The sequence below is a fragment of the Amblyomma mixtum genome, chromosome 7 (assembly GCF_055824585.1).
Source record: "Amblyomma mixtum isolate Tamu chromosome 7, ASM5582458v1, whole genome shotgun sequence".
In the NCBI taxonomy this organism is placed as follows: domain Eukaryota; kingdom Metazoa; phylum Arthropoda; class Arachnida; order Ixodida; family Ixodidae; genus Amblyomma; species Amblyomma mixtum.
In genome coordinates, this window is record NC_143018.1 from 30,847,735 (window position 1) to 30,858,454 (window position 10,720).

The window sequence follows — 10,720 nt, forward strand, 5'->3', positions numbered from 1 at the left end:
CCATACCTTAATTGCTCTCTTCGCTCCTCCTCCAATTCCACCACTGCGCGGCGGCAATCGGAGCGCCGGATCTCGATATCTGCCCCGCCCGAGCCGGAAAGCAGAGCCGCAACCATTCGCCACAGTGAACCGCCTGCCTATGTAAATAGTTTATTCTCTGTAAGTTTTTCCTGAACCAATGAGACCAATGACCGAGGCAACCGGTGGAAGGCCTTCGTGGCAACCTCGCAAAACACTTGCATAGACCACGTCTTTGAGAACCAGGCATTAGTGCAGCAAGTCGAGCATATATCTATCTCTTTTTGCGACCAGAAGGCTTCCTTCACGACAATCAAGAACTGTTAGTGAAGTATTTCTTGAAGAAGAAATATGCGTGAATATTAACAAGTTGTCTGTAATTGTATATACATGTCTTGCTTTGCCTCAATGTACCGAAAAGCTGCAACAGCTGATGAACAGCGCAAAAATTTCGCATTTGTGAGTAACAGAATCGTCGGAATTTTTTTATTTTCGCGGACGTCAAAAAAAGTGAACAAAATTACATTTGTGATCTTTACCTTTGCGTGTTACGCCCGTGATGGCGCTACACGTGGCATACAGTAAAGAAATGTCTAAAGTGGCCGCTGTTTTCACCGTTTGTTTCGGTTATTTTGTGGGAATCTTGTACTGCAGAAAAGTAACCGTATCTATGGAACAAGAACACCGGAATGAGATTTCTCGTGCGTACCCGTGAACGAGCACATGACAGAACATACCCTCGTGGCGAGTTCCGGACGTGTCAGTCATGGAGTGTTGCGGAGCGATTGAGTATTCTAACACCCGTTCGGGCTTCCATCGCAGTTTGCCACGGAAAGAGCGTCTGCATGCGCTTGGTGAATCGGTGATAGGTGTGTAGGGCTGCATGGTCGACAGGTAGGGCTATAGGACGACGCATTCTATTTACCTTGGTTCCCGAGTGCACTGGAACGAAACGGTAGCGTGTGCCGTCAGTCAGAAGAGGCCGAACCAATGGCGGCAATCCTACTATCGATAGAGAGGGGAAAAAAATATTAATTTATGTGACCCATATGTCCGGATCCGTGATCTTGTGGGAGCGGGAGTTAAGGTTCCTCCCCCAAGACGGTGAGCAGGTGCTGCTGGAGGTTGCGCCAAATAAGAGGATGTTTTGTCTAGGTAGGCTACCTAGGCCTCCCACGTGGGTATGTAACGAGGCTGTCCGCCACGTGTTGGCTCCTTGGCAGTTCCAGCACGTGTGGACAAGTGTGGTTATGGAGCCACACACTTGGTGGTCGGGTGTATCGGGGTCCCGTTGCATGTTCTGTAATGTGAAGTCACTGGTTAGTCAGGGCTTTTGGGCTGGTCTCGGTGGAACGCCGCAGTCCGTGCACGCAACATCCTGCTGATTCCCATATGGCGAGTGAGGTGTTGGGCGGGGCTCGTCTAATGCTCGGGTGCAGATCCGGATTCATGTTGCGTGGCAAGGGCAGGAGTCGCAGTTGTCCAATTGTAAGATTGCAAATGGGTCTCGTTGCAACGTCCGGAGTCTCCACGGGATGTGGTATTCGAGCTGTCGTAGGAGTCTGGGGCGGTCAGGTGGGGCGCACAGACGCTTGTGATGCTTCGACCGATGGGCCTCTACAAGTTCTTGTGGACTGTGAGTTGGATGACATTTCCAGTGGAGGCGAACCATGAGCAGCGTGTCCCGCTCCCTAAGTCCGCAACTGCGATATGCGACACGCTGATGAGGGTGGTAAAACGTTGGGGTCGACACCGCTGCGACGCTAAATTGTGCCGTGTGGTGTGTACTAAAAGTAATCATGTATTTGCAGATTAGCGTGCCATATCTGGTGGCGGCCACTCTGCGGAGGATGTGCTCGTTCCAGGCGTTGTCGAAGGCGTTGTGCACAATAATGGCAATGTGTCTCGGGTATTGCACATGAATTCGCGCGTTTGCGAACAGTTTCTTTCAACTGCAGCAAGATGTCCTGCTCGAAAGGTTCGGCCAAAGCCATATTGGGTCGGGGCAAAGAACCCCGCAGTTTCGATGTGCGGTTGCAGGCCGTGGAGCAAAACGTTTCCAAGAAATTTACCCACGCAGCTCCTATTCGAGGTGGGCGTGAGGTTAATGAGTTTCGGTGCTTTGCCCATCTTTGGGATTAAGTCGATTTGCGCGTGTTTCCAAGCAGCGGGAAGCGTAACTGCCCCCCAGACTTCATTGAAAAGGACTGTCAGCTCTGCGAGCGGTATATCATCCAGGTTTGAAAGCATATCATGCAGGTTTGAAAGCATCTTCAAACCAATCTGTTCGGCTCCCGGCGCCGTGTCTCCCCGTAGGTGAGAAAGGGCCTGTCGAAATAGCACGGGCGTTATGTCCGCGTCTTCCGCGTTTGAAGCCCGGGGCCTCGGGCACGGTTTGCTAGGATCTAGAAAAACGGGAGTTGGTACGTATCGCTGTTTAAGGTTGGACGAGATTTTTGTACCCACAAGCGTCCGGATGTGAATAAGAGGATGTGTGTTTCCTTGTAAGTGCGTTTTACGGGCGGCGGGGTCCAGCAGGGTCCTGAGAGGGTTCCAAATGCGCTTGGTCCCGAACGTTCCGCGCAAACAGTTCCACATGCTTGACGTGTTGGACTTGGTCAACTGCGCGGCTTCGTCAGTCGCTCTTAGAGACATTGCAGAGATGAGTAGGTGAAGTTTACGCTTCAAGCCCTGGCGTTTCCAGCGCCTTTTTACGGCACGCCTCACTTCCAACATGTGCAAAAGGTGCCGATCAACCAGCAGCGCATACGAGGTGTTTTTTGCACGTGTGTCTTCATCTTGTGTACTTCGTTACGGAGGTGTTCCGTTCTTGTATATGACTGCTACTCTAGCAACCTGCATTTTCGAATTGAAAGGAGCGGCTTCCATACTTCATAAGGCATATATGTGCTCTAAATGTTGGCAGTAACGTAGCTGACGTGCTTACCTGGACGTGTCTATATAATATCGGCATCATAAGAAGTACTGTTGTTCATGTTTCTAAACGTCGACAAAATTTCATGCCTGAAGACTTGTTATAGGAACAAGGACGACGGGCATCTATCAATTTCTGGGTGAGATGAATGGCCCGAGTAATTCGATGAGTAGGTATAAGCTCTTTAAATTCTTTTGCGAAACGATTTCCAGAATATTATATGCCACTGTTAGTTATCTCGCTGGGGCTTCTAACCTGCGAGGCGCCAGAGTCGAGGGAAGGAAGCACACGCCATAGTTTATCAGGGCGATTCGATGAAGTTTTAAAGTAAGCTTCATAATATCTCTCCTTCACCTCTCGCATGTCGGAATTCAGTTTATTCCTATAACCCTTGGAGCTCTGAAAAGCGAGAACATGCAAATAAATAGCTTATCTAATTTTAGCTTTTCTTTAATATGCAAGCAAAATTCAAGCGATATCTACGGCTTGCTTTCGGTGTCTGATACCTTCTTTAGTTTGGAGCAAAGCGCATGTTATATATATGAATGAACTTGCCAGGAAATAACTGATAAGCGCTCTGCACCAACTTTCCCTACACATTTCTGTCCAGTCAACATCTACAACATTTGAAAGAAATATTTTTAGAAAATTTTCTGTTAAATATTAGAATATAACATACTCATGAAGGTGACGCTCTGGAACATACTGCTTGCCAAATAAACACCAATATGATCACTGATGTCGCAGCAAGCAACTCCTTAGTGAACGAGTGAAGGGTCAATGTTAGTAAAGAAGAGATTAGTGCAGTTTTGAGAGGCAGTGGTTACATGCGTTGCATTGCAAATCATATTTGTAACACAAAAACATCACAGTATAAAATAAAAACTGCACTGCTTCTCCTTGCACATATCTATATTCAACTCCCCATCAGCAAATACATCATTGCAAAACTTTAAACAACTACATTGGTTCAAAAAATGAGCTCACATTACCGGACGGTGGCCTGTAAACAAGAGACATTAAAGCGTTTCCTGATGTAACATAAAGAAGTGGAACACCATCCAGCATATAACACAGTTCGGTAAAAATTTCGCACGAAAAACGTGCACCAGTATGCATGCATGCCACACCTCCACGAGAGGTTGTCCTATTTAAAGAAAATGTTGAAAACGAGGGCCATCCATAGTTATCGCTGTCAGTCTTCCGAAATCATAACTGCATCAAAGTTCTGACATTATTCGGTCCTGAGGGGTGCCATAAAGGCTCCGTTATACGGTCGAGAAGTAAAAACCTGCTGCTCGGTTACTTTTGATAAAGGGAGTACGTAAAGGAAGTAGCACCGGCGCGCCCGGCAGTAAGGTCAAACGTGTTGTTCGCGTGCCAGGCCATGACGTCAGAGTGTGCAGCAGCTGCGCGACTATGCACGAAGTCCACATGTGGTGTCTATGTGCCAGGCCGTGACGTCAGGCACTCAGAAGAGAGCAAAAAAAATTGACGGTGTGTTAGCTTTGGATAAACCAATAGAGAAGCAGTAGCTTCACGATGGTTTAGCCTGGAAAATACCAAAGCAACGGTCAACAAACAGCATACCAAGACTTTACCAGGCTAAACCATAACTTCTCACTGGGTTTAACCAACGATAAAGCACTGTTAATTTGAAGTTTGAAGTTTGAAGATTGAAGTTTATTTTACCACAAAGGAAAAATTGATACATGAGATGTGGAAGGAACTTTTATTCTACTAGCCCAATCTTTATTTTGCAGAAGTAAGGAGCTTTTTGTTCTGGCAAGGTTTTCACCCCATTACACACGTTTGCCCTTCTCTCCCGAAGATCTCTCGCTTTGAAGCTGTTGGTTTCTTTGAGCTTGTAAATAAGGCTTATATTATTTGCTTTTGCAGGAAGTCGGTAGCAGGCGACAGTGTCTCTCTAATACCTGTGACATTATTTTGTTTAGCCGCATCGTAAACTTGCGCTGCGGTAATCTCAAGCTGACTTGAAGAAACACCATGAATTTCTATCATCTGTTTCCGTCCTCAGAATTCCAGCTTGTCGAAATCAGGGTACGGCTGGGAGAGTTGTTCTTCGCAGCGCGTATTTTCTACCTGTGCCATTCTTTTCTGCAGGTGCACTATCTCTTTGTCTTCATTATCCAGACGTTTCATGATTTCATCAAAGTTGTTAGAGATTGTTGGGGTTGCGTAAAAAATATGGCACATATTCCCGAAGGGGGAGAGGGGGGTGTATTAAGGCGAAAGCCTTTAATGTCTCATCGTTGTAAGCAGCAGTTGTCGATAGAGAATGTCATGCTTTTCAGTTGGTAGAAACCGTCGTGACGTCACAGTGTGCCAATTTCAAACGGGGCCAATTGTACTTTGGCTAGTAACCATGCAACCAATTGAAGGGACCATATAGTGATGCTCCAAGCAAGTGGGACCGAGCTTAGTTAGTTGCTTAATTACCCAATTAGCCTAATTAACTTCTCTACTCAGGCCATATAAATAAATAAAAGCTAGTAAGAAATTGGTTGAGCTCGGGAATCGAACCCCGGTCTTTGGAGTGCGAGACGAGCATGCTATCCACTCCGCCATGCCAGCTCGATGGTTTGGAAAGAACAAAGGCACGTCTATAGCGAATACGGTGTCTTCGCTCGCTGCCATCCTCCTCCCTTCCCTTCCGGCGAGGTTTAGGTGTCCACCGAGATATGAGAGAGAAATAAATTTCCTTTCCTCAAAAACCAATTTACCGACGACCGAGGCGTAGAACCGAATGGGCGATGGCGTTCTATGGACTCCCTGGCAGCGTTGCAAGACGCTCTCGCGTTCCACTCTTAGAGGCGAAGCTTAACATCTTAACCACACATCAGTGACCACACTTTAGGTCAAAAAAGTGCACCCCCCCCCCCTGAATTTTGACGGGTGTCCACCGAGATATGTGAGACAGTTACTGCGTCTCAATACAATTTTCCTCAAATACAATTTTCATTTTCTTCATTACGGGCCATCTTCGTCTTTCTTCTTTCACTCCCACTTCCTCCGTTCCTCTACGGTGCGGTTCAGGTGTCCACCGAGATGACAGAGATTTACTGCGCCATTTCCTTTCCTCAAAAACCGTTGCGTTGAAACGGCAAGGCATCGCGCCGAACGGGTGGTGGCGTTAGGTGGACTCCCTGGCAGCGCTACAACACGCTGTCGCGTTCCACTCCTAAAGGCGAAGCTTAAGCTTAAGCTTAATTAGCAGTTAATTATTATTCAGGCATTAATCAGTAATTAACCAATAATTGGTGATTTGTCATCACTTAGTAATTAGTACTCAATTACATGTGACGCCACCAGTGCCACAGAAGCACTGAAAGTGGTGCGGAAAACGCTTTAACCTCTACGCACTTAGACAGTTAAAGTGCCCCCTGAATTTTTAGCCAGAGTTTGGTGCAGATCGAAACAGTAAAGAGCTCATCGTGGTTTATCTCAGTCGGATGATAAATATAAAGAGAAGAATCTGTTAAAAGAAAATCACGAATTTTGAAAGATCTTCAGGACATCGGAACGAAAATCGAGGAAACGAAGCGGTGCCGGTTGAATAACTAATGTTTAAAGCAATAATCAGAAATAAAATAATTTTAGAGAAAGGTAAAGGCATCCAGAAGTTAACACAAAAATATCCCTGTTGAAATAATGTAGTTGTGAGGAAGCTGATACAGCAGCATACGGGCATGCCCTTTGACGGTATCGGCGAAGGCGAGGAAGACGGGAAGAGTAAACGGCAGCCCTAATTGAGCGAGAGGATGTGGCAGAAACGTGGAGGCTAACAAAGAGGGTTCAGCTTAAGTTAAGGATAATCCAGCGAGCCATGGAAAGAAAAATCATAGGTGTAACGTGAAGACATCGGAAGCGCGCAGAGTGGGTGAGGATACAAACCCGAATTAACGACATACTAGTCGAAATCAAGAGGAAGAAGTGGGTTTGGGCAGAGCATGTAATGCGAAGGCAAGATAACCTCTGCTCCTTAAGGGTAACGAAGTGGTTTTCAAGAGAGGGCAAGCGTAGGAGGTGGCGGAAGGTTAGGTGGGCGGATTAGATTAAGAAATTTGCGGGAATACGGTGGCCGCAACTGCCGAAGGACAGGGTTAATTGGAGAGACATGGGAGAGGTCTTTGCCCTGCAGTGGGCGTAATCAGGTTGTCGATCATAATGATGATGAATTCAATGCCGCGCAAGCTGCCGTAAGTAGAGGATGAAATGGTCTACCATTTCAACGTCCCCGCATGACGTATATAGATTCAAGGGCGTGGACCCAGAACGCCATAAATATAGATTAAGGCGAGGAATCCTACAGCGGAACAGCGTCATAGAAACCTCACATTGCCCTGATGCGCAAGAACGCGTGTTCCATAGGAAATTTAAGCGTTCGAAACGCGCTGTATCAAGGATGGCCTCATGGCTCCGGTACTGGTGTATTTCGTAACATACATAACGGGTCGTGGTCAGCAGGGTGAGGTTCTGAACGACATGGGCACCAGGTTCATTGATGGCTGATTTCGCTAAGAAATCGGCAATAGAATTTGAAGTAATCCCACAGTGCCCTGGGATCCACTAAAAACGCACCTCTTGCACATCAAGTGGCACAAAGCACACTAGAGATTGGCACGACAGACCAGTTCCCGAACTTTCGAGCACGACCAAGACTGACAGGCAGTCCGATTGAGTGATTACTTGAGAAATATTTCGGCGAACATATTGAAGGGCCAAACCAACAGCGAGAAATTCAGCACCGATAATTGGTGTGTGATCAGGGACCGGGATAGAAAAACACCAATCTATTGTGTGGGAATAAACACCTCCTGCTGCTTTCTCGGCTTCTTGACAAGCATCTGTGAAAAGAACAGCATGGCTCGGATACTGGAGCAGATATTCCTCCAGGAGACCGTTCAGCACGGGGGCAGATAAGTGCTTTGCATATAGCGGTAGCGTATGGTCGAAGCAACAGCTACTGCAGCCTGCACTTTCCTAAAGCATTGCACGGACCTAAGCGAGACTTCAGTTCTAGACAACAGGTGCTCTGTAAACTCAAATTGAGGCAGTTTGTAGAGCGGCCAATCTTTATCTAGAAACAAAGCTGCGTTAATAAAAAAAAAGTTGGAGGAGCCACTCCAGGCAGATCCTCAAGTCCCCGTAAGAAGGTGCGCACAGTGAGAAGCCGGAAGCGAGAGTTCAAGTGCAGTAGGCGAGCTTCCTGAAAGAGGACACAATTTGCCACTGATTTGGAAAACCCAGGCAAAGCCTTAGGGTGCGCCTCTCCAAACGAACTAGTCGTTTAATATCGAAGAACCGTAGCTTGTTGGGTCAGTTGGTGCATGATGAGCGGAAAACCATCGAAAAGGACGCGTTCACAAGCACGAGAAGTACACAAGACAACGGTGCACAACCTATCTCGGACAACCGGCGAACAGAACACAACCGAACTCCGAAATTGGTCTTACGTAAGTCTTACAGAGAAATCAGTCTTTCTGTGCGCATACTGAATTAATTAATGCTGATTCGCGCCTAGGGACCGAGAGCTCGCTCACCTTTCAGTACTTCTGATATGAGGTCGCCAGTCTAGATGAGGGTTGTATATTACACATAGGTACTTTAGGGACTCAACTTGCGGGATTTGGGCACAACGATACAGTAGCCACGTATAGAGAGGGGACGCTGTGGAAAAAAAGAGAAAGGAAGATTTGTTCATGTTGAGAATTATATGCAACTTAGATATGTAACATATCCGAAATAGAGCGGACTCCTGCCAGTCTGCCTTCGCCGCCAGGTGGAGGGAAGATGCAGAAGAAGTGAGCTCAACCGTTGCCAGTCTCCCTGTGGTTGGAATGCGTGGTGACTGAAACTTCTCAGCGACATCGGCGCCTCGTGGGTTGCGGCTAACTACCAGGTGTGCTGCGCTATCTCTTAATATTGTGCTTTGTTTCTTGCGTTCTTGCTTTACGGGGTGGCTGAAAGCGGAACATGGGCGGATGTCCACAAGTTCGGTTGGCCAGGGGAGCTCCCCCTGGTCGACCTGTCTCTCCCCTGATCAGTTGCTACTTGACTGCTTCTTCCGTGGTGGAGTAAAAGGCATCACAGTTGCTTTCGTCCCCGAGGATGGGAGCTTCATCGCGCTAGATTACCACGTGGCGGAGCAGGCTGCTCTGAAATTCCCCACCCCGCAGTACATGAGGAACACAAGACGACCGGAATTTCGACAGCGGCGGAAATGTTTGCAGACCGCCTGACCAGGCATGTGTGTCAGGCTTACACACGTGCACCACCTTCCCGAATTACCCGGTGAGCGCGTTTATATCTGCTCGTCTGGCGCGTTCAAAAGGGTGAGTCCGCGTCGTACATCCACAGCTGAGGGCATCTCAGTTGATCAGTTGATCACAGGGCATCTCAGAGGGCATCTCGTTGATCAGTTCACATCTCGGCCCCTACAGTGTCGTACTTGCTATGTGTTTAGCCATAGCGCCAATACCTTTACATCAAGACCTGGATGCTGTGCGTGCTGAGAGGGCCACAAACCCGCAGGCTGTTCTTCCTATTAGGCGAAGTGGGCTGAAGATCTTCACGTGGAGTATTTAATTAACAAGCGCAGGTGTTCAAGACGAGAGGCATTTGCAGCTGTAAATAATAGGGAACTGGCTATACGAGTTTGGCAGCGCGGCATGAAACTGCTTTGCATTCCACCTTACAGCAAGCGATGGTTGCGCTGGTGGAAAACAGTGGCGAGTTCCATGAATCACCATCTCTCCGCGTTCATCTCGCAGGGGATGGCGAGTCAGAAGTCAAATTCGTTGCACGCATCCACTGCTCTTCTGTGTGACGCATTCACATCAGCTCTGGCTGCACCTCCCTAATCCGCTCTTTACACGGCTACCAATCCATTATGTCAAGCGCAAAGAGTGCCAGTGCCTGCTCCTCCAACCAGGTCTCAAAATCAAAGTGTGGCAGTAGTATCATGTGTTGAGTGCGTTAACTTGGATGCCGAGGTGCGAGCTCGGAAGCGCAGTGGGTACCGATTAGGTGTTGCTCGTCTCTCTCTGATGAAGACAAAAACAATCACCCCAACTCTGTAGCTAAAGGCAGTATTTCGGAAAAGGCGGTCTTCGCGGCGGCAAAATGGGGTCGCTGAGAGGGTTAGAGCGGAACTGCCCGTCAAGGCTTTCCGAACAAATAGATTTATTTTCCCATGAAGCACTAAGTGGGTTATGATGTGACTCTTGACTCTTGACTCTTTTTCTCTTGACTCTTGACTCTCTTGACTCTTTTTCCAACCTGCGCATATATCAGAGGCGCCAGGTTCCGTAGGTACCTGCTATTGAAAGAAATTTTCAGCCTCAGCGCTTGCCTCCTGTCTCGACTTCCCGCATCTTCTCTACCTGTGCTGCAATCTCTACTGCACCACAGACGCGGGCAGTCGGTATGCGGGAAGTACAAGGGCACTTACTGGAACACCCGTTACGACAGCTTACAGTAAATTTCTCCGCGGAGGATGTTCTGCCTCTTGGTGCTTCTATCCTTGCGACCAGCAACAGGATATTGCTCTCCGCCATACAAAAGTTCCCTTTAAGACACGATATGGGTGACGTGCTTGAAGCTTTCCCAAATCTCTCTTATGGCGACTTCTGTTCAAAAATTGATCTGTAACCAAAACCTTTTAAACACTGCAAGTATTGCCCAATTACCATTCTCAGTCACCAATCTCACAGTTTTCGATTTGTCCTTATTGTAAATAACCAA